Source organism: Panulirus ornatus, chromosome 47 (genome assembly GCF_036320965.1).
Source record: "Panulirus ornatus isolate Po-2019 chromosome 47, ASM3632096v1, whole genome shotgun sequence".
Taxonomy (NCBI): Eukaryota; Metazoa; Arthropoda; class Malacostraca; order Decapoda; family Palinuridae; genus Panulirus; species Panulirus ornatus.
The window spans coordinates 18296998-18322439 of NC_092270.1; the positions used below are offsets into that span (position 1 = coordinate 18296998).

The window sequence follows — 25442 nt, forward strand, 5'->3', positions numbered from 1 at the left end:
TTGGGGGTAAGCTAACACGGTCTGATGGAGGGTGAGACAACATATTGTTGTTGGGGGTAAGCTAACACGGTGTTGTTGGGGGTAAGTCAACAAGGTTTTGATGGAGAGAGCCAACACGTTGTTGTTGGGGGTAAGCCAAAGAGGTTTAGATGGAGAGTGAGCCAACACGTTGTTGTTGGGGTAAGACAACAAAGGCATGATGGAGAGTGAGCCAATACGTTGTTGTTGGGGTAAGACAACAAAGGCATGATGGAGAGTGAGCCAATACGTTGTTGTTGGGGGTAAGCCAACATGATTTTGGTGGAGTTAACCAACACGTTGTTGTTGGGGGTAAGATAAAGTCGTGTAAGAGAATGAGTCATGTTACTGGGGTAAGCTAACATGTTGTTGTTGGAGGGTGAGCTAACATAATGTTGTTGGAGGAAGGACTACAATAGAATTAGAGGGTAAGCTAACACGGTATTATTGGGGTAAGGTAACACGTTGTTGTTGGAGTGTGAGCCAACACAGTGTTGTTGGAGGGTGAGTCAAAACGTTGTTGTTGGAGGGTGAGTCAAAACGTTGTTGTTGGAGGGTGAGTCAAAACGTTGTTGTTGGAGGGTGAGCCAACACAGTGTTGTTGGAGGGTGAGTCAAAACGTTGTTGTTGGAGGGTGAGTCAAAACGTTGTTGTTGGAGGGTGAGTCAAAACGTTGTTGTTGGAGGGTGAGTCAACACAGTGTTGTTGGAGGGTGAGTCAAAACGTTGTTGTTGGAGGGTGAGCCAACACAGTGTTGTTGGATGGCTAGCCAAGTTGTTGTTACGGAGAGAACACATTATGTGCCTGTATGATGAATAACCGTCAGTTATGTGTCTGTATGATGAATAACTTTCAGTTATGTGTCTGTATGATGAATAACCGTCAGTTATGTGTCTGTATGATGAATAACTTTCAGTTATGTGTCTGTATGATGAATAACCGTCAGTTATGTGTCTGTATGATGAATAACCGTCAGTTATGTGTCTGTATGATGAATAACTTTCAGTTATGTGTCTGTATGATGAATAACCGTCAGTTATGTGTCTGTATGATGAATAACCGTCAGTTATGTGTCTGTATGATGAATAACCGTCAGTTATGTGTCTGTATGATGAATAACTTTCAGTTATGTGTCTGTATGATGAATAACCGTCAGTTATGTGTCTGTATGATGAATAACCGTCAGTTATGTGTCTGTATGATGAATAACCGTCAGTTATGTGTCTGTATGATGAATAACCGTCAGTTATGTGTCTGTATGATGAATAACCGTCAGTTATGTGTCTGTATGATGAATAACCGTCAGTTATGTGTCTGTATGATGAATAACCGTCAGTTATGTGTCTGTATGATGAATAACCGTCAGTTATGTGTCTGTATGATGAATAACCGTCAGTTATGTGTCTGTATGATGAATAACCGTCAGTTATGTGTCTGTATGATGAATAACCGTCAGTTATGTGTCTGTATGATGAATAACCGTCAGTTATGTGTCTGTATGATGAATAACCGTCAGTTATGTGTCTGTATGATGAATAACCGTCAGTTATGTGTCTGTATGATGAATAACTTTCAGTTATGTGTCTGTATGATGAATAACCGTCAGTTATGTGTCTGTATGATGAATAACCGTCAGTTATGTGTCTGTATGATGAATAACTTTCAGTTATGTGTCTGTATGATGAATAACCATCAGTTATTTGTCTGTATGATGAATAACTTTCAGTTATGTGTCTGTATGATGAATAACCGTCAGTTATGTGTCTGTATGATGAATAACCGTCAGTTATGTGTCTGTATGATGAATAACCGTCAGTTATGTGTCTGTATGATGAATAACCGTCAGTTATGTGTCTGTATGATGAATAACCGTCAGTTATGTGTCTGTATGATGAATAACCGTCAGTTATGTGTCTGTATGATGAATAACCGTCAGTTATGTGTCTGTATGATGAATAACCTTCAGTTATGTGTCTGTATGATGAATAACCGTCAGTTATGTGTCTGTATGATGAATAACCGTCAGTTATGTGTCTGTATGATGAATAACCGTCAGTTATGTGTCTGTATGATGAATAACCGTCAGTTATGTGTCTGTATGATGAATAACCGTCAGTTATGTGTCTGTATGATGAATAACCGTCAGTTATGTGTCTGTATGATGAATAACCGTCAGTTATGTGTCTGTATGATGAATAACCTTCAGTTATGTGTCTGTATGATGAATAACCGTCAGTTATGTGTCTGTATGATGAATAACCGTCAGTTATGTGTCTGTATGATGAATAACCGTCAGTTATGTGTCTGTATGATGAATAACCGTCAGTTATGTGTCTGTATGATGAATAACCGTCAGTTATGTGTCTGTATGATGAATAACCGTCAGTTATGTGTCTGTATGATGAATAACCGTCAGTAATGTGTCTGTATGATGAATAACCGTCAGTTATGTGTCTATATGATGAATAACCTTCAGTTATGTGTCTGTATGATGAATAACCGTCAGTTATGTGTCTGTATGATGAATAACCTTCAGTTATGTGTCTGTATGATGAATAACCGTCAGTTATGTGTCTGTACGATGAATAACCGTCAGTTATGTGTCTGTATGATGAATAACCGTCAGTTGTGTCTGTATGATGAATAACCGTCAGTTATGTGTCTGTATGATGAATAACCTTCAGTTATGTGTTTGTATGATGAATAACCATCAGTTATGTGTCTGTACGATGAATAACCGTTATTTGTGTATGATGAATAACCGTCAGTTATGTCTGTATGATGAATAATAGTTATGTGTCTGTATGATGAATAATCGTGTTATGTCTATATGATGAATAATCGTCAGCTATGTGTCTGTATGATGAATAACAGCCAGCCGTGTCTGTATGAATAACTTTCATTTGTGTATGTTGAATAACCGTCAGCTATGTGTATGTATGATAAATTACCGTCAGTTATGTCTGTATGATGAATAACCGTCAGTTATGTCTGTATAATGAATAACCGTCAGTTATGTGTCTATAATTATTGATAATCATCAGTTATGTGTGTGTATGATGAATAACCGTCAGTTATGTGTCTCTGTATGATGAATTACCGTCAGCTATAGTAATGTACGATGAATAACCGTGTGATGTGTCTGTATGATGTACAACCGTTAGTTATGTGCCTGTATGATGAATAACCGCCAGCTATATGCCTGTATGATGAACAATCGCCATCTATATGCTTGTATGATGAATAACCACCACCAGCTATGTGCCTGTATGATGTATAACCACCTTTTACGAGTCTGTATGATGTACATCCACCAGTTATGTGCCTGTATGATGTATATCCACCAGTTACGTGCCTGTATGATGTATTACCGCCAGACACGAGTATGTATGATGTATAACCGCCAGACACGAGTATGTATGATGTATAACCGCCAGACACGAGTATGTATGATGTATAACCGCCAGACACGAGTATGTATGATGTATAACCGACAGGTACAAGCACGCATCATACACACCCGCCAGCCAGCAGGCTGCCTAACTGTCAGCATTACGTGCCGCATGTTGACCCAGGCATTACGTTCCCGATCTAATAATGAAAAGAAACTTATATTTCCCGATTTAACAATGAAAAGAAACATATATTTCCCGATCTAATAATGAAAAGAAACTTATATTTCCCGATTTAATAATGAAAAGAAACTTATATTTCCCAATTTGATAATAAAAAAACATATTTCCCGATTTAATAATGAAAAGAAACTTATATTTCCCGATCTAATAATATAAACATATTTTCCTATCTAATAATGAAAAGAAACTTATATTTCCCGATTTAATAATGAAGATACTTATATTTCCCGAATAAATAATGAAAACTTATATTTCCCGAATCAATAATAAAAAGAAACTTATATTTCCCGAATTAATAATGGAAAAACTTATATTTCCCGAATTAGTAATGGAAAGAAACTTATATTTCCCGAATTAATAATGGAAAGAAACTTATATTTCCCGAATTAATAATGGAAAGAAACTTATATTTCCCGAATTAATAATGGAAAGAAACTTATATTTCCCGAATTAGTAATGGAAAGAAACTTATACTTCCCGAATTAATAATGGAAAGAAACTTATATTTCCCGAATTAATAATGGAAAGAAACTTATATTTCCCGAATTAATAATGGAAAGAAACTTATATTTCCCGAATTAATAATGGAAAGAAACTTATATTTCCCGATCTAATAATGAAAAGAAACTTATATTTCCCGATTTAATAATGAAAAGAAACTTATATTTCCCAATTTGATAATAAAAAAACATATTTCCCGATTTAATAATGAAAAGAAACTTATATTTCCCGATCTAATAATATAAAGAAACATATTTTCCTATGTAATAATGAAAAGAAACATATTTCCCGATTCAATAATGAAGATACTTATATTTCCCGAATAAATAATGAAAACTTATATTTCCCGAATTAATAATAAAAAAAAACTTATATTTCCCGAATTAATAATAAAAAGAAACTTATATTTCCCGAATTAATAATAAAAAGAAACTTATATTTCCCGAATCAATAATGGAAAAAAATTATATTTCCCGAATTAGTAATGGAAAGAAACTTATATTTCCCGAATTAATAATGGAAAGAAACTTATATTTCCCGAATTAATAATGGAAAGAAACTTATATTTCCCGAATTAATAATGGAAAGAAACTTATATTTCCCGAAATAATAATGGAAAGAAACTTATATTTCCCGATTTAATAATGAAAAGAAACGTATATTTCCCAATTTAATAATGAAAAACTTATATTTCCCGAATTAATAATGGAGAGAAACTTATATTTCCCGAATTAATAATGAAAAGAAACTTATATTTCCTAAATTAATAATGGAGAGAAACTTATATTTCCCGATTTAATAATGGAAAGAAACTTATATTTCCCGAATTAATAATGAAAAGAAACTTATATTTCCCGATTTACTAATGAAAAGAAATTTATATTTACCGAATCAATAATGAAAAGAAACTTATATTTCCCGATTTAATAATGGAAAGAAACTTATATTTCCTGAATTAATAATGGAAAGAAACTTATATTTCCCGAACTAATAATGAAAAGAAACATTATTACCGATTTAATAATGAAAAGAAACTTATATTTACCGATTTAATAATGAAAAGAAACTTATATTTCCTGAAGTAATTATGGAAAGAAACTTAAATTTCCCGAATTAATAATGAAAAGAAACTTATACTTCCCAAATTAATAATGGAAAATACTTAAATTTCCCGATTTAATAATGGAAAGAAACATTTCCCCGAATCAATAAAAAAAAGAAACAAATTTCCCGAATTTATATTGGAAAGAAACTTATATAACATTTCCCGAACCAATAACGGAAAGAAACTTATATAAATCTATATCATTATCTTCAGATAGTTTATATAAATATTCAATAGACTCTATTCCGTAATTAAGGAAAAAACTCAGATACCCCAATATGAACATGGAAAGTGCCTGCGCCATGTTTGTATTTGGTGAGCAGCCCCGCCCCATCCCTCTCTCTATATATACACACACACACCCACTTCCCCCGCCCTGCTCCACTGCTCCACTTGAAATAGACTCCTTCTCTCACCACTTATCAATAACCCGGGGGAAAATAGATGGCAGTGAGCAGGGAAGAAGTCCACACGCCCACCTTCCCATACGAGATATTATTAACTAATGCACCAACATTGCAAGAACTTCACCTGAACATATCTATCTATCTATCTATCTACTGGGGTCTGAGAGAGGCGTTTTGTGATCTATTTATCTTTTTTTTCTTTTTCGTGCTATTGTTCACTATTTTTTCGTGCTATTGTTCACGGGGAGAATATGTGGAGGTACAGTTTACCTGGCCCCCAGGACAACAGGTAAACATTAACAATCATATCACAAGTTCACCTTCCAAATGCCATCACATTTTGTACTCAAAACTGAAGGTTAGTTAAGCCAAATTCTCCTGATGGCTGATACTCATTTTTCATTCCTAAATTTGCATTAATTCACACACACACACACACACACACACACACACACACATATATATATATATATATATATATATATATATATATATATATATATATATATATATTTGACAATCATATGTTTACCAAATGGCGTCCTAGCTTCGTCTCTTCGATGTATATCAACTGACTGTTATATTTCTCTCTTGTGTTTCCCCTGATGATGTGATTATTACACGAAAGTGCACTTGGGAACTTTTCGTGTTTCATTTTCCCCGTGGACTCATAGGAATATCTTGATCACGCGCAAAATTGCGACCCTTTCCAATATATATATATATATATATATATATTTTTTTTTTTTTTTTTATACTTTGTCGCTGTCTCCCGCGTTTGCGAGGTAGCGCAAGGAAACAGACGAAAGAAATGGCCCAACCCCCCCATACACATGTACATACACACGTCCACACACACAAATATACATACCTACACAGCTTTCCATAGTTTACCCCGGACGCTTCACATGCCTTGATTCAATCCACTGACAGCACGTCAACCCCTGTATACCACATCGCTCCAATTCACTCTATTCCTTGCCCTCCTTTCACCCTCCTGCATGTTCAGGCCCCGATCACACAAAATCTTTTTCACTCCATCTTTCCACCTCCAATTTGGTCTCCCTCTTCTCCTCGTTCCCTCCACCTCCGACACATATATCCTCTTGGTCAATCTTTCCTCACTCATTCTCTCCATGTGCCCAAACCATTTTAAAACACCCTCTTCTGCTCTCTCAACCACGCTCTTTTTATTTCCACACATCTCTCTTACCCTTACGTTACTTACTCGATCAAACCACCTCACACCACACATTGTCCTCAAACATCTCATTTCCAGCACATCCATCCTCCTGCGCACAACTCTATCCATATATATATATATATATATATATATATATATATATATATATATGGTTTAGGTATGTAGATGATGTTCTTTGTGTTTGGGCAACAAATGAAAATTTACAAATATTTCTCCCCTTACTTAACAATTTAGTACCTTCCATCAAATTTACTGTAGAAAATGAAAATAATGGTATGTTACCATTTTTAGATTGCATGATTCACAGGCAAGGAAACAAGTTTAAGTTTAGCATGTACAGAAAACATACCAATGTATGTTCATATATCCATTATTACTCATCTCAACTTGACACAGTTAAATTATCATCATTTCAATCTATGTTCCTTAGGGCATTACGTATTTGCAGTCCAGAGTTTATTGATGATGAGTTTGAGAAGACATATTCTATTGGATCTAAGTTAATGTACCCTAGATCTTTCATTGGTAAATCCCTTAAGTTAGCAAAGAAATCATTTCATAGAGTTGAGCCCAAACCTCACACTGACACCAAGAATCTTTTAGTTCTCCCTTTTAATAATAAGTTTACTTTACTTCCCATGTTGCTTAAATCCTTTAATGTAAATGTTGCCTTCAGCAACAATAATACTATAAAGAATATCTTAACCAGGAATTCACCATAAAATTCTCCTGGATGCATCTATAAAGTGCCATGTAGAAATTGTGATAAGTTTTATGTTGGTCAGACTGGTAAGGATCTTTCTGTTAGACTTAAGCAACATAAATATAGTATAAGAACGGGACAAGAATCAAATGCCTTGTTTAATCACGTTAAAAACTATGATCATTGTATTGATTGGAGTAACGCCATCTCAGTTATCAACTCTAACTCCAGTACCACGAGAAATATCATTGAATCTTCTATCATTAAATACACAAAGAATTATAATCTTAATATTAGTGATGGTCTGTACAAATTAGATAACTTTATTGTTGATAAAATTAGTAAAATGATAAGTTTATGAACGCTCGTTGTATGTTTTGGACAATCACATGTTTACCAAATGGCGTCCTAGCTACGTCTCTTCGTTGTATATCAACTGACTGTTATATTTCTCTCTTGTGTCTCCCCTGATGATGTGATTATGACACGAAAGTGCACTTGGGGACTTATCGTGTTTCATTTTCCCCGTGGACTCATAGGAATATCTTGATCACGCGCAAAATTGTGATCCTTTCCAACATGTATATATATATATATATATATATATATATATATATATATATATATATATATATATATATATAGATCAGACGTGGTAGCCTGCCACACAGAGAACCACTGCAGCAGCATTCCACTGCATAAATGCTTCAAGCATCAATACAATTGATGTTTCATTTCGTTCTGGTATTGACGTACAACGTAATGTTAAGGAGACGAATTCATGTTTGGTGAATATTGATGTCTGACATCGATCCAGACCAGCGAACCCGCACGCATGGCCTCACACAACCATACTTTGTCGATCGCCACTAATTAACCACTTGTGCACCACTGGAGCGAGACCCCCGTGGTTTCCACATCATTGGGGTGAGACCCACGAAGCTCCTCCACCACTGGGGTGAGACCCCGAGGCTTCTACATCACTGGGGTGAGACCCACGAGGCTTCTACACCACTGGGGTGAGACCCACGAGGCTTCTACACCACTGGGGTGAGACCCACGAGGCTTCTACATCACTGGGGTGAGACCCACGAGGCTTCTACACCACTGGGGTGAGACCCACGAGGCTTCTACACCACTGGGGTGAGACCCACGAAGCTCCTCCACCACTGGGGTGAGACCCCGAGGCTTCTACATCACTGGGGTGAGACCCACGAGGCTTCTACACCACTGGGGTGAGACCCACGAGGCTTCTACACCACTGGGGTGAGACCCACGAGGCTTCTACATCACTGGGGTGAGACCCACGAGGCTTCTACACCACTGGGGTGAGACCCACGAGGCTTCTACATCACTGGGGTGAGACCCACGAGGCTTCTACACCACTGGGGTGAGACCCACGAAGCTCCTCCACCACTGGGGTGAGACCCCGAGGCTTCTACACCACTGGGGTGAGACCCACGAGGCTTCTACACCACTGGGGTGAGACCCACGAGGCTTCTACATCACTGGGGTGAGACCCACGAGGCTTCTACACCACTGGGGTGAGACCCACGAGGCTTCTACACCACTGGGGTGAGACCCACGAGGCTTCTCCACCACTGGGGTGAGACCACGAGGCTTCTACACCACTGGGGTGAGACCCACGAGGCTTCTACATCACTGGGGTGAGACCCACGAGGCTTCTACATCACTGGGGTGAGACCACGAGGCTTCTACACCACTGGGGTGAGACCCACGAGGCTTCTACACCACTGGGGTGAGACCCCGAGGCTTCTACACCACTGGGGTGAGACCCACGAGGCTTCTACACCACTGGGGTGAGACCCACGAGGCTTCTACACCACTGGGGTGAGACCCACGAGGCTTCTACACCACTGGGGTGAGACCCACGAGGCTTCTACACCACTGGGGTGAGACCCACGAGGCTTCTACACCACTGGGGTGAGACCCACGAGGCTTCTACACCACTGGGGTGAGACCCCGAGGCTTCTACACCACTGGGGTGAGACCCACGAGGCTTCTACACCACTGGAGTGAGACCCACGAGGCTTCTACACCACTGGGGTGAGACCCCGAGGCTTCTACACCACTGGGGTGAGACCCACGAGGCTTCTACACCACTGGGGTGAGACCCCGAGGCTTCTACACCACTGGGGTGAGACCCACGAGGCTTCTACACCACTGGAGTGAGACCCACGAGGCTTCTACACCACTGGAGTGAGACCCACGAGGCTTCTACACCACTGGAGTGAGACCCACGAGGCTTCTACACCACTGGAGTGAGACCCACGAGGCTTCTACACCACTGGAGTGAGACCCACGAGGCTTCTACACCACTGGGGTGAGACCCACGAGGCTTCTACACCACTGGGGTGAGACCCCGAGGCTTCTACACCACTGGGGTGAGACCCGAGGCTTCTATACCACTGAGGTGGACTCATAGGAATATATATATATATATATATATATATATATATATATATATATATATATATATATATATATCCCTGGGGATAGGGGAAAAAGAATACTTCCCACGTATTCCCTGCGTGTCGTAGAAGGCGACTAAAAGGGGAGGGAGCGGGTGGCTGGAAATCCTCCCCTTCTCGTTTTTTTTTTTTTTCAATTCTCCAAAAGAAGGAACAGAGAATGGGGCCAGGTGAGGATATATATAATGTGTGGGAGGAGAGAATGTTATTTGGGAGGGGAAAATGGGTATGTTTGAAGGAATAGTGGTTCCAACAATGTTGTATGGTTGCGAGGCGTGGGCTATGGATAGAGATGTGCGCAGGAGGATGGATGTGCTGGAAATGAGATGTTTGAGGACAATGTGTGGTGTGAGGTGGTTTGATCGAGTGAGTAACGTAAGGGTAAGAGAGATGTGTGGAAATAAAAAGAGCGTGGTTGAGAGAGCAGAAGAGGGTGTTTTGAAATGGTTTGGTCACATAGAAAGAATGAGTGAGGAAAGATTGACCAAGAGGATATATGTGTCAGAGGTGGAGGGAACGAGGAGAAGTGGGAGACCAAATTGGAGGTGGAAAGATGGAGTGAAAAAGATTCTGAGACTGAACCAGGGCATGTGAAGCGTCTGAGGTAAACCATGGAAAGTTCTGTGGGGCCTGGATGTGGAAAGGGAGCTGTGGTTTCGGTGCATTACACAAGACAGTTGGAGACTGGATGTGAGCGGATGTGGCCATTCTTCGTGTGTAACCTGGCGCTACCTCTCTCAAAGACTCGCTCATTGTCTACCCCATCCATCTGTTTACGGAACCAAATGTATGTGATTAGGTCACCTCTCCCTCTTACTCAACGTGTAGCAAATGGTCGGACTCCAGCCTTTCCCTTATCACTCATCTCCATGAATTCTGGTACCATACTTGCTGCTCTCCTCTGGGCCTTCTTTATCAGCTCTTTGTGTATTTCATGAGGTGTGACGACCAAACTAGAGAAGTATATTCTAGTTTGGGCCTTATGTATGATGTTCACATCTTGCTGGATGTCTTTCTTTCGTCTGTTTCCTGGCGCTACCTCGCCAACGTGGAAAACGACGATGAAGTATAATATATATATATATATATATATATATACTCGGATACATGATAAGGTAAACAGATGCAGGACATGAAACCACCGTACGTGTTTATATATATATATATATATATATATATATATATATATATATATATATATATATATATATATATATATATATATATGTGAAAGAAGAAAGTTAAGAGTAAATGTGAATAAGAGCAAGGTTATTAGGTACAGTAAGGTTGAGGGTCAAGTCAATTGGGAGGTGAGTTTGAATGGAGAAAAACTGGAGGAAGTGAAGTGTTTTAGATATCTGGGAGTGGATCTGGCAGCGGATGGAACCATGGAAGCGGAAGTGGATCATAGGGTGGGGGAGGGGGCGAAAATTCTGGGAGCCTTGAAGAATGTGTGGAAGTCGAGAACATTATCTCGGAAAGCAAAAATGGGTATGTTTGAAGGAATAGTGGTTCCAACAATGTTGTATGGTTGCGAGGCGTGGGCTATGGATAGAGTGGTGCGCAGGAGGATGGATGTGCTGGAAATGAGATGTTTGAGGACAATGTGTGGTATGAGGTGGTTTGATCGAGTAAGTAACGTAAGGGTAAGAGAGATGTGTGGAAATAAAAAGAGCGTGGTTGAGAGAGCAGAAGAGGGTGTTTTGAAATGGTTTGGGCACATAGAGAGAATGAGTGAGGAAAGATTGACCAAGAGGATATATGTGTCGGAGGTGGAGGGAACGAGGAGAAGAGGGAGACCAAATTGGAGGTGGAAAGATGGAGTGAAGAAGATTTTGTGTGATCGGGGCCTGAACATGCAGGAGGGTGAAAGGAGGGCAAGGAATAGAGTGAATTGGAGCGATGTGGTATACCGGGGTTGACGTGCTGTCAGTGGATTGAATCAAGGCATGTGAAGCGTCTGGGGTAAACCATGGAAAGCTGTGTAGGTATGTATATTTGCGTGTGTGGACGTATGTATATACATGTGTATGGGGGTGGGTTGGGCCATTTCTTTCGTCTGTTTCCTTGCGCTACCTCGCAAACGCGGGAGACAGCGACAAAAAAAAAAAAAAAAAAAAAAAAAAAAAAAAAAAAAAAAATATATATATATATATATATATATATATATATATATATATATATATATATAATCCCTGGGGATAGGGGATTAAGAATACTTCCCACGTATTCCCTGCGTGTCGTAGAAGGCGACTAAAAGGGGTGGGAGCGGGGGGCTGGAAATCCTCCCCTCTCGTTTTTTTTTTAATTTTCCAAAAGACGGAACAGAGAAGGGGGCCAGGTGAGGGTATTCCCTCAAAGGCCCAGTCCTCTGTTCTTAATGCTACCTCGCTAACGCGGGAAATGGCGAATAGTTTAAAAGAAAGAAAGAATATATATATATATATATATATATATATATATATATATATATATATATATATATATATATATATATATATATACATACATATATATATATATATATATATATATGTGTGTGTGTGTGTGTGTGCTGCCTTCACCACAGACATGTCCAGCCCCACCCCCCCCACCACCATGACAGTGTGACGTGACAACACACGTCACTGTGGGCGAAGGTAACGCACTCGTCACACAGCAAAGTGGTCAACCCTGGTGGAGACAATCTACAATCCACCTTATGTTGCGTTACGTCAGTATCCCCAGTGGGCATGTTCCGTTACGTCAGTATCCCCAGTGGTCATGTTCCGTTACGTCAGTATCCCCAGTGGGCATGTTCCGTTACGTCAGTATCTTCAGTGGGCATGTTCCGTTACGTCAGTATCCCCAGTGGGCATGTTCCGTTACGTCAGTATCTCCAGTGGGCATGTTCCGTTACGTCAGTATCTTCAGTGGGCATGTTCCGTTACGTCAGTATCCCCAGTGGGTATGTTCCGTTACGTCAGTATCCCCAGTGGTCATGTTCCGTTACGTCAGTATCCCCAGTGGGTATGTTCCGTTACGTCAGTATCTTCAGTGGGCATGTTCCGTTACGTCAGTATCCCCAGTGGGCATGTTCCGTTACGTCAGTATCTCCAGTGGGCATGTTCCGTTACGTCAGTATCTCCAATGGTCATGTTCCGTTACGTCAGTATCCCCAGTGGTCATGTTCCGTTACGTCAGTATCCCCAGTGGGTATGTTCCGTTACGTCAGTATCCCCAGTGGGTATGTTCAGTTACGTCAGTATCCCCAGTGGTCATGTTCCGTTACGTCAGTATCTCCAGTGGTCATGTTCCGTTACGTCAGTATCTCCAGTGGGCATGTTCCGTTACGTCAGTATCTCCAGTGGTCATGTTCCGTTACGTCAGTATCTCCAGTGGTCATGTTCCGTTACGTCAGTATCCCCAGTGGGCATCTTCCGTTACGTCAGTATCTCCAGTGGGCATGTTCCGTTACGTCAGTATCTCTAGTGGTCATGTTCCGATACGTCAGTATCTCCAGTGGTCATGTTCAGTTACGTCAGTATCTCCAGTGGGCATGTTCCGTTACGCCAGTATCTCCAGTGGGCGTCTTCCGTTACGTCAGTATCTCCAGTGGGTATGTTCCGTTACGTCAGTATCTCCAGTGGGCATGTTCCGTTACGTCAGTATCCCCAGTGGTCATGTTCCGTTACGTCAGTATCTCCAGTGGGCATGTTCCGTTACGTCAGTATCCCCAGTGGGCATGTTCCGTTACGTCAGTATCTTCAGTGGGCATGTTCCGTTACGTCAGTATCTCCAGTGGGCATGTTCCGTTACGTCAGTATCTCCAGTGGGCATGTTCCGTTACGTCAGTATCTCCAGTGGGCATGTTCCGTTACGTCAGTATCTCCAGTGGGCATGTTCCGTTACGTCAGTATCTCCAGTGGGTATGTTCCGTTACGTCAGTATCTCCAGTGGGTATGTTCCGTTACGTCAGTATCTCCAGTGGGCATGTTCCGTTACGTCAGTATCCCCAGTGGGCATGTTCCGTTACGTCAGTATCTCCAGTGGGCATGTTCCGTTACGTCAGTATCTCCAGTGGGCATGTTCCGTTACGTCAGTATCCAAAGTGGGCATGTGTTGTCATCCACTGTGTACACGTACCACCTAAATCCCTGCCACATAGCCAGGCACATCTGGCAACTTCACCAGGTTGTGTAAGGAGGTAACATTCTCCCCAGCGGCCAGGTGTGAGTGGGGAGCTTGGCAGGTGTGAGTGGGGAGCTTGGCAGGTGTGAGTGGGGAGCTTGGCAGGTGTGAGTGGGGAGCTTGGCAGGTGTGTGGGGAGCTTGGCAGGTGTGTGGGGAGCTTGGCAGGTGTGTGTGGGGAGCTTGGCAGGTGTGAGTGGGGAGCTTGGTAGGTGTGAGTGGGGAGCTTGGCAGGTGTGTGGGGAGCTTGGCAGGTGTGTGGGGAGCTTGGCAGGTGTGTGTGGGGAGCTTGGCAGGTGTGTGGGGGGAGCTTGGCAGGTGTGAGTGGGGAGCTTGGCAGGTGTGTGGGGAGCTTGGCAGGTGTGAGTGGGGAGCTTGGCAGGTGTGAGTGGGGAGCTTGGCAGGTGTGAGTGGGGAGCTTGGCAGGTGTGAGTGGGGAGCTTGGCAGGTGTGTGGGGAGCTTGGCAGGTGTGTGTGGGGAGCTTGGCAGGTGTGTGGGGGGAGCTTGGCAGGTGTGAGTGGGGAGCTTGGCAGGTGTGTGGGGAGCTTGGCAGGTGTGAGTGGGGAGCTTGGCAGGTGTGTGTGGGGAGCTTGGCAGGTGTGAGTGGGGAGCTTGGCAGGTGTGTGTGGGGAGCTTGGCAGGTGTGAGTGGGGAGCTTGGCAGGTGTGTGGGGAGCTTGGCAGGTGTGAGTGGGGAGCTTGGCAGGTGTGTGTGGGGAGCTTGGCAGGTGTGAGTGGGGAGCTTGGCAGGTGTGAGTGGGGAGCTTGGCAGGTGTGAGTGGGGAGCTTGGCAGGTGTGAGTGGGGAGCTTGGCAGGTGTGTGGGGAGCTTGGCAGGTGTGTGGGGAGCTTGGCAGGTGTGTGTGGGGAGCTTGGCAGGTGTGTGGGGGGAGCTTGGCAGGTGTGAGTGGGGAGCTTGGCAGGTGTGTGGGGAGCTTGGCAGGTGTGAGTGGGGAGCTTGGCAGGTGTGTGTGGGGAGCTTGGCAGGTGTGAGTGGGGAGCTTGGCAGGTGTGAGTGGGGAGCTTGGCAGGTGTGAGTGGGGAGCTTGGCAGGTGTGAGTGGGGAGCTTGGCAGGTGTGTGGGGAGCTTGGCAGGTGTGTGGGGAGCTTGGCAGGTGTGAGTGGGGAGCTTGGCAGGTGTGTGGGGAGCTTGGACCGTCTGCCTGGTGTATAACACCCTGTGTACTGGTTCTGGACCAACACACCTGAGATGCCATCGTCTGGTGACGTGCACACGTCCCCCATCACACCACCTGACGTGCACACGTCCCCCATCACACCAAATGACGTGCACACGTCCCATCACACCACCTGACGTGCACACGTCCCCCATCACACCACCTGACGTGCACACGCCCCCATCACACCACCTGACGTGCACATGTCCCATCACACCACCTGACGTGCACACGTCCCCATCACACCACCTGACTTGCACACGTCACCCCACCTAACGTACACACGTCCCCACCACAGTAGCTGACACGCACACGTCCCCATCACAAAACCTGACGTGCATACGTCCCCATACACAACCTGACGTGCACACGTCCCCACCACATCAACTGACGTGCCCTGTCCCCACCACAGTAACCAGGTGACGTGCACACATCTACATCACAGCAGCTGACGTGCACATGTCTACATCACAGAAGCTGACGTGCACATGTCTACATCACAGCAGCTGACGTGCACACGTCTACACCACGTCACGCCATCATGACCACGACTGACACTGTCGTGTTCATTTCAAGGTTCGTACCGTTGTGTTCAAGGGTCGTACGGATGTATTCAATGGTCGTACCGTGGTGTTCAAGGATCGTGCGTGGTGTTCAAGGGTCACATCGTGGTGTTCATGGATGCTACCGTGGTGTTCAAGGGTCGTACCGTGATGTTCAAGGGTCGTAAGTGGCGTTCAAGGGTCACATCGTGGTGTTCATGGATGCTACCGTGGTGTTCAAGGGTCACATCGTGGTGTTCATGGATGCTACCGTGGTGTTCAAGGGTCGTAAGTGGTGTTCAAGGGTCGCACCGTGGTGTTCAAGGGTCGTACCGTGGTGTTCAATGGTCGCACCGTGGTGTTCAAGGGTCGTACCGTGGTGTTCAATGGTCGCATCGTGGTGTTCAAGGGTCGCACTGTGGTGTTCAAGGGTCGCACCGTGGTGTTCAAGGGTCGTACCGTGGTGTTCAAGGGTCGTACCGTGGTGTTCAAGGGTCGTACCGTGGTGTTCAAGGGTCGTACGTGGCGTTCAAGGGTCGTACGTGATGTTCAAGGGTCGCACCGTGGTGTTCAAAGGTCGCACCGTGGTGTTCAAGGGTCGTACGTGGTGTTCAAGGGTCGCACCGTGGTGTTCAAAGGTCGCACCGTGGTGTTCAAGGGTCGCACCGTGGTGTTCAAGGGTCGCATCGTGGTGTTCAAAGGTCGCACCGTGGTGTTCAAAGGTCGCACCGTGGTGTTCAAGGGTCGTACGTGGTGTTCAAGGGTCGCACCGTGGTGTTCAAAGGTCGCACCGTGGTGTTCAAGGGTCGCATCGTGGTGTTCATGGATGGTACGTGGTGTTCAAGGGTCGTACCGTGGTGTTCAAGGGTCGCATCATGGTGTTCATGGATGGTACGTTGTGTTCAAAGGTCGCATCGTGGTGTTCAAGGGTGGTAGCGTCATGTTCAACAAGCCATTTAAGTGGGGGGGGGGGACACACCAGTGGTTTCTAAGTTGAAGCCACCTGCGTACATCAGGAGATGGGGGGGTGGGGGGGGGTGAGGCTGGCCATCTGGCGCGACCCATTCATCCCCTCACACACACACACACACACACACACACACACACACACACATGCTCGCTCAACCGGCCATCACCATCTGCCGCGGACCTTACTGTGGGTACAGCTGGTGCTGGGGGGGGGGGGTCTAAACCCCATGTCTCAAGGAATGTGTCCAGCTCAGCGGTGCCATTCAGATGGTGGTGCGCCATTCACAGTGACGACACGCCCCCTGGGGGGGGGGCACGTCCGGCACCGCAGCTGGTGCACGGGGGGAGGTAGGGGGCAGGTCTGGGGGGGGGATGGTACACAAGATGGTAGAGGTACACCATGGTACTGGGGGGATGGTACACAAGATGGTAGAGGTACACCATGGTACTGGGGGGATGGTACACAAGATGGTAGAGGTACACCATGGTACTGGGGGATGGTACACAAGATGGTAGAGGTACATCATGGTACTGGGGGATGGTACACAAGATGGTAGAGGTACACCATGGTACTGGAGGATGGTACACAAGATGGTAGAGGTACATCATGGTACTGGGGGATGGTACACAAGATGGTAGAGGTACATCATGGTACTGGGGGATGGTACACAAGATGGTAGAGGTACACCATGGTACTGGGGGATGGTACACAAGATGGTAGAGGTACATCATGGTACTGGGGGATGGTACACAAGATGGTAGAGGTACACCATGGTACTGGGGGATGGTACACAAGATGGTAGAGGTACATCATGGTACTGGGGGATGGTACACAAGATGGTAGAGGTACATCATGGTACTGGGGGATGGTACACAAGATGGTAGAGGTACACCATGGTACTGGGGGGATGGTACACAAGATGGTAGAGGTACATCATGGTACTGGGGGATGGTACACAAGATGGTAGAGGTACACCATGGTACTGGGGGATGGTACACAAGATGGTAGAGGTACATCATGGTACTGGGGGATGGTACACAAGATGGTAGAGGTACATCATGGTACTGGGGGATGGTACACAAGATGGTAGAGGTACACCATGGTACTGGGGGGATGGTACACAAGATGGTAGAGGTACATCATGGTACTGGGGGATGGTACACAAGATGGTAGAGGTACATCATGGTACTGGGGGATGGTACACAAGATGGTAGAGGTACATCATGGTACTGGGGGATGGTACACAAGATGGTAGAGGTACATCATGGTACTGGGGGATGGTACACAAGATGGTAGAGGTACATCATGGTACTGGGGGGATGGTACACAAGATGGTAGAGGTACATCATGGTACTGGGGGATGGTACACAAGATGGTAGAGGTACACCATGGTACTGGGGGATGGTACACAAGATGGTAGAGGTACATCATGGTACTGGGGGATGGTACACAAGATGGTAGAGGTACATCATGGTACTGGGGGATGGTACACAAGATGGTAGAGGTACACCATGGTACTGGGGGGATGGTACACAAGATGGTAGAGGTACATCATGGTACTGGGGGGATGGTACACAAGATGGTAGATGTACACCATGGTACTGGGGGATGGTACACAAGATGGTAGAGGTACATCATGGTACTGGGGGGATGGTACACAAGATGGTAGAGGTACATCATGGTACTGGGGGATGGTACACAAGATGGTAGAGGTACACCATGGTACTGGGGGATGGTACACAAGATGGTAGAGGTACATCATGGTACTGGGGGATGGTACACAAGATGGTAGAGGTACATCATGGTACTGGGGGGATGGTACACAAGATGGTAGAGGTACATCATGGTACTGGGGGGATGGTACACAAGATGGTAGAGGTACATCATGGTACTGGGGGATGGTACACAAGATGGTAGAGGTACACCATGGTACTGGGGGGATGGTACACAAGATGGTAGAGGTACATCATGGTACTGGGGGATGGTACACAAGATGGTAGAGGTACATCATGGTACTGGGGGATGGTACACAAGATGGTAGAGGTACATCATGGTACTGGGGGGATGGTACACAAGATGGTAGATGTACACCATGGTACTGGGGGATGGTACACAAGATGGTAGAGGTACATCATGGTACTGGGGGATGGTACACAAGATGGTAGAGGTACATCATGGTACTGGGGGATGGTACACAAGATGGTAGAGGTACACCATGGTACTGGGGGGATGGTACACAAGATGGTAGAGGTACATCATGGTACTGGGGATGGTACACAAGATGGTAGAGGTACATCATGGTACTGGGGGATGGTACACAAGATGGTAGATGTACACCATGGTACTGGGGGATGGTACACAAGATGGTAGAGGTACATCATGGTACTGGGGGATGGTACACAAGATGGTAGAGGTACATCATGGTACTGGGGGGATGGTACACAAGATGGTAGAGGTACACCATGGTACTGGGGGGATGGTACACAAGATGGTAGAGGTACATCATGGTACTGGGGGGATGGTACACAAGATGGTAGAGGTACACCATGGTACTGGGGGATGGTACACAAGATGGTAGAGGTACATCATGGTACTGGGGGATGGTACACAAGATGGTAGAGGTACACCATGGTACTGGGGGGATGGTACACAAGATGGTAGAGGTACATCATGGTACTGGGGGGATGGTACACAAGATGGTAGAGGTACACCATGGTACTGGGGGGATGGTACACAAGATGGTAGAGGTACATCATGGTACTGGGGGATGGTACACAAGATGGTAGATGTACACCATGGTACTGGGGGATGGTACACAAGATGGTAGAGGTACATCATGGTACTGGGGGGATGGTACACAAGATGGTAGAGGTACATCATGGTACTGGGGGATGGTACACAAGATGGTAGAGGTACATCATGGTACTGGGGGATGGTACACAAGATGGTAGAGGTACATCATGGTACTGGGGGATGGTACACAAGATGGTAGAGGTACATCATGGTACTGGGGGGATGGTACACAAGATGGTAGAGGTACATCATGGTACAACCTAGCAAGTCTGGCCTCCAGCTACACCTTACTATTATTATGTTGACTGAGACGACATGGCCAGCTACGGGGCCTTAACCAACACCAGCCCATTAACACGATATATATATATATATATATATATATATATATATATATATATATATATATATATATATATATATATATATATTACACGAAAGTGCACTTGGGAACTTATCGTGTTTCATTTTCGTCGTGGACTCATAGGAATATATATATATATATATATATATATATATATATATATATATATATATATATATATATATATATATATATATATATATCCAAGCCTGAGCCAGGTACCCATTTTATCAACCAACCCTTTACGGGTGGATGAACAGCAGGGTTGACTGTGGACCGACTACCGCAAACAGGGTTCGAATGCGTGACGGTCAGGCAGGGAGGCCAGTGGACCTCCCTGCCTGACCGTGACCGGTGGTTCGTAAACCTACTTTCACCAGCAGTGTTTACCTGGCGCTAACGTTAGCGGTCTACCAGCCGTGTTAACCTGGCGCTAACGTTAGCGGTCTACCAGCCGTGTTAACCTGCCGCTAACGTTAGCGGTCTACCAGCCGTGTTAACCTGGTGCTAACGTTAGCGGTCTACCAGCAGTGTTTACCTGGCGCTAACGTTAGCGGTCTACCAGCAGTGTTTACCTGGCGCTAACGTTAGCGGTCTACCAGCCGTGTTAACCTGGCGCTAACGTTAGCGGTCTACCAGCCGTGTTAACCTGGTGCTAACGTTAGCGGTCTACCAGCAGTGTTTACCTGGCGCTAACGTTAGCGGTCTACCAGCCGTGTTAACCTGGCGCTAACGTTAGCGGTCTACCAGCAGTGTTTACCTGGCGCTAACGTTAGCGGTCTACCAGCAGTGTTTACCTGGCGCTAACGTTAGCGGTTAGTGGTTCACTCCTGGGTGTGTTCACTCCTGGGGGTGTTCACTCCTGGGTGTGTTCACTCCTGGGAGTGTTCACTCCTGGGTGTGTTCACTCCTGGGGGTGTTCACTCCTGGGTGTGTTCACTCCTGGGGGTGTTCACTCCTGGGTGTGTTCACTCCTGGGGGTGTTCACTCCTGGGTGTGTTCACTCCTGGGTGTGTTCACTTCTGGGAGTGTTCACTCCTGGGGGTGTTCACTCCTGGGGGTGTTCATTCCTGGGTGTGTTCACTCGGGGTGTTCACTCCTGGGTGTGTTCACTCCTGGGGGTGTTCATTCCTGGGTGTGTTCACTCCTGGGTGTGTTCACTCCTGGGAGTGTTCACTCCTGGGTGTGTTCACTCCTGGGAGTGTTCACTCCTGGGGGTGTTCACTCCTGGGGGTGTTCACTCCTGGGTGTGTTCACTCCCGGGTGTGTTCACTCCCGGGTGTGTTCACTCCCGGGTGTGTTCACTCCTGGGGGCCTTCACTCCTGGGTGTGTTCACTCTTGGGTGTGTTCACTCCTGGGGGTGTTCACTCTTGGGTGTGTTCACTCCTGGGGGTGTTCACTCCTGGGTGTGTTCACTCCTGGGAGTGTTCACTCCTGGGGGTGTTCACTCCTGGGGGTGTTCACTCCTGGGAGTGTTCACTCCTGGGAGTGTTCACTCCCGGGGGTGTTCACTGCTGGGTGTGTTCACTCCCGGGTGTGTTCACTCCCGGGTGTGTTCACTCCTGGGGTGTTCACTCCTGGGGGTGTTCACTCCTAGGTGTGTTCACTCGTGGGAGTGTTCACTCCTGGGGGTGTTCACTCCTGGGTGTGTTCACTCCTGGGGTGTTCACTCCTGGGGTGTTCACTCCTGGGTGTGTTCACTCCTGGGGGCGTTCACTCCTGGGTGTGTTCACTCCTGGGTGTGTTCACTCCTGGGAGTGTTCACTCCTGGGTGTGTTCACTCCTGGGAGTGTTCACTCCTGGTGGTGTTCACTCCTGGTGGTGTTCACGCCTGGGTGTGTTCACTCCCGGGTGTGTTCACTCCTGGGGGTGTTCACTCCTGGGTGTGTTCACTCCCGGGTGTGTTCACTCCCGGGTGTGTTCACTCCTGGGGGTGTTCACTCCTGGGTGTGTTCACTCCTGGGAGTGTTCACTCCTGGGGGTGTTCACTCCTGGGTGTGTTCACTCCTGGGGTGTTCACTCCTGGGGGTGTTCACTCCTGGGTGTGTTCACTCCTGGGGGTGTTCACTCCTGGGGTGTTCACTCCTGGGGTGTTCACTCCTGGATGTGTTCACTCTTGGGAATGTTCACTCCTGGGGGTGTTCACTCCTGGGGGTGTTCATTCCTGGTGTGTTCACTCCTGGGGGTGTTCACGCCTGGGTGTGTTAACTCCTGAGGGTGTTCACTCCTGGGGGTGTTCACTCCTGGGGGCGTTCACTCCTGGGGGTGTTCACTCCTGGGGTGTTCATTCCTGGGTGTGTTCACTCCTGGGGTGTTCACTCCTGGGGGTGTTCACTCCTGGTTGTGTTCACTCCTGGGATGTTCACTCCTGGAGGTGTTCACTCCTGGGGTGTTCAATCCTGGGTGTGTTCACTCTTGGGAGTGTTCACTCCTGGGGGTGTTCACTCCTGGAGGTGTTCATTCCTGGTGTGTTCACTCCTGGGGGTGTTCACTCCTGGGGTGTTCACGCCTGGGTGTGTTAACTCCTGAGGGTGTTCACTCCTGAGGGTGTTCACTCCTGGGTGTGTTCACTCCTGGGTGTGTTCACTCCTGGGGGTGTTCATTCCTGGGTGTGTTCACTCCTGGGGGCGTTCACTCCTGAGTGTGTTCACTCCTGGGGGTGTTCACTCCTGGGGGTGTTCACTCCTGGGTGTGTTCACTCCTGGGGGCGTTCACTCCTGGGTGTGTTCACTCCTGGGTGTGTTTACTCCTGGGTGTGTTCACTCCAGGGGGTGTTCACTCCTGGGGTGTTCACTCCCGGGTGTGTTCACTCCTGAGGGTGTTCACTTCTGGGGGTGTTCACTCCTGGGTGTGTTCACTCCTGGGGGCGTTCACTCCTGGGGTGTTCACTCCTGGGGTGTTCATTCCTGGGTGTGTTCACTCCTGGGGTGTTCACTCCTGGGGGTGTTCACTCCTGGGTGTGTTCACTCCTGGGGTGTTCACTCCTGGAGGTGTTCACTCCTGGGGTGTTATCCTGGGTGTGTTCACTCTTGGGAGTGTTCACTCCTGGGGGTGTTCACTCCTGGAGGTGTTCATTCCTGGTGTGTTCACTCCTGGGGGTGTTCACTCCTGGGGGTGTTCACGCCTGGGTGTGTTAACTCCTGAGGGTGTTCACTCCTGAGGGTGTTCACTCCTGGGTGTGTTCACTCCTGGGTGTGTTCACTCCTGGGGGCGTTCACTCCTGGGGGTGTTCACTCCTGGGGTGTTCATTCCTGGGTGTGTTCACTCCTGGGGGCGTTCACTCCTGGGTGTGTTCACTCCTGGGTGTGTTTACTCCTGGGTGTGTTCACTCCTGGGGGTGTTCACTCCTGGGTGTGTTCACTCCTGGGTGTGTTCACTCCTGGGGGCGTTCACTCCTGGGGGTGTTCACTCCTGGGGTGTTCATTCCTGGGTGTGTTCACTCCTGGGGGCGTTCACTCCTGGGTGTGTTCACTCCTGGGTGTGTTCACTCCTGGGGAGTTCACTCCTGGGGGTGTTCACTCCTGGGTGTGTTCACTCCTGGGTGTGTTCACTCCTGGGGGCGTTCACTCCTGGGTGTGTTCACTCCTGGGTGTGTTCACTCCTGGGGGAGTTCTCTCCTGGGGGTGTTCACTCCTGGGTGTGTTCACTCCTGGGTGTGTTCACTCCTGGGTGTGTTCACTCCTGGGGGCGTTCACTCCTGGGTGTGTTCACTCCTGGGTGTGTTTACTCCTGGGTGTGTTCACTCCTGGGGGTGTTCACTCCTGGGTGTGTTCACGCCTGGGGGCGTTCACTCCTGGGGGCTCTCAAAGTTCAAAGTAATGTCGCCACGAAGACCCTGTACACCTGACTGCACCTTTCGTCAGGTGTGGTGGGCCACGAAGACCCTGTCCACACCTGACTGCACCTTTCGTCAGCCGTGGTGGGCCACCAAGACCCTGTCCACACCTGACTGCACCTTTCGTCAGCCGTGGTGGGCCACGAAGACCCTGTCCACACCTGACTGCACCTTTCGTCAGCCGTGGTGGGCCACCAAGACCCTGTCCACACCTGACTGCACCTTTCGTCAGCCGTGGTGGGCCACGAAGACCCTGTCCACGCCTGACTGCACCTTTCGTCAGCCGTGGTGGGCCACCAAGACCCTGTCCACACCTGACTGCACCTTTCGTCAGCCGTGGAGGGCCACGAAGACCCTGTCCACACCTGACTGCACCTTTCGTCAGCCGTGGTGGGCCACGAAGACCCTGTCCACACCTGACTGCACCTTTCGTCAGCCGTGGTGGGCCACGAAGACCCTGTGCACACCTGACTGCACCTTTCGTCAGCCGTGGTGGGCCACGAAGACCCTGTCCACACCTGCCTGCACCTTTCGTCAGCCGTGGAGGGCCACGAAGACCCTGTCCACACCTGACTGCACCTTTCGTCAGGTGTGGTGGGCCACGAAGACCCTGTCCACACCTGACTGCACCTTTCGTCAGCCGTGGTGGGCCACGAGGACCCTGTGCACACGTGACTGCACCTTTCGTCAGCCATGGTGTGCCACGAAGACCCTGTCCACACCTGACTGCACCTTTCGTCAGCCGTGGTGGGCCACGAAGACCCTGTCCACACCTGACTGCACCTTTCGTCAGGTGTGGTGGGCCACGAAGACCCTGTGCACACCTGACTGCACTTTTCGTCAGCCGTGGTGGGCCACGAAGACCTTGTCCACACCTGACTGCACCTTCGTCAGCCGTGGAGGGCCACGAAGACCTTGTCCACACCTGACTGCACCTTCCGTCAGGTGTGGCAGGGGGTGTTGACACACAGCAATATTCGTGAGGGCATTACTAGCGTCTTGGAGAGCGAGCTATTATTGATCCCCTTTCCGCTCACGTCCTCGAAGATCCGCATGATCCAGCCTGCGCTCCATCCTCCTGCAGGATACAACGGCTGCTCTGATCAGAGTTCCTGACGCACTGCTGGATCTCGTCCACTGGAGAAATGGACACATTTGCCCCTTCCCCACTTGAGAGGCCATATATTCGCAGTGGGCCAGTGGCAAACACAGTGCGTGTATGTCAGTTGGTACTTCCTCTGTGTCTCCTGCTGATGGCACTTTCCCTGTGGACTCGTCACATATCCGCCACTAAACGAGGACATGAAAGTGCCACTCTTGCGTCAGTCTGTGCCTCTTGACGGGTCTGTGACCGCGTCAGTGTCAGCCATAAGGACCCAGAAGTGAAGGGGATCCAGTAGTCTATCGAAGGGGACTCGATTCCACACCGCTGGATGTGGATCGATTCAGATCCAAGGTGTTGTGATGCGTCAGTGTGTGGAGTTGTGTACAACAGGTTCAACACCCCTCCACCAGCCATGACAACA

The 25442-nt window shown here is 47.2% G+C and overlaps 1 protein-coding gene across 2 annotated transcripts in view; it reads right to left on the reverse strand.

Annotated features, from left to right (window-relative positions):
* Nt5b (5' nucleotidase B) overlaps nucleotides 1–25442 on the reverse strand; it is a 292848-nt gene that overhangs the window by 102567 nt on the left and 164839 nt on the right. The window lies entirely within an intron of this gene.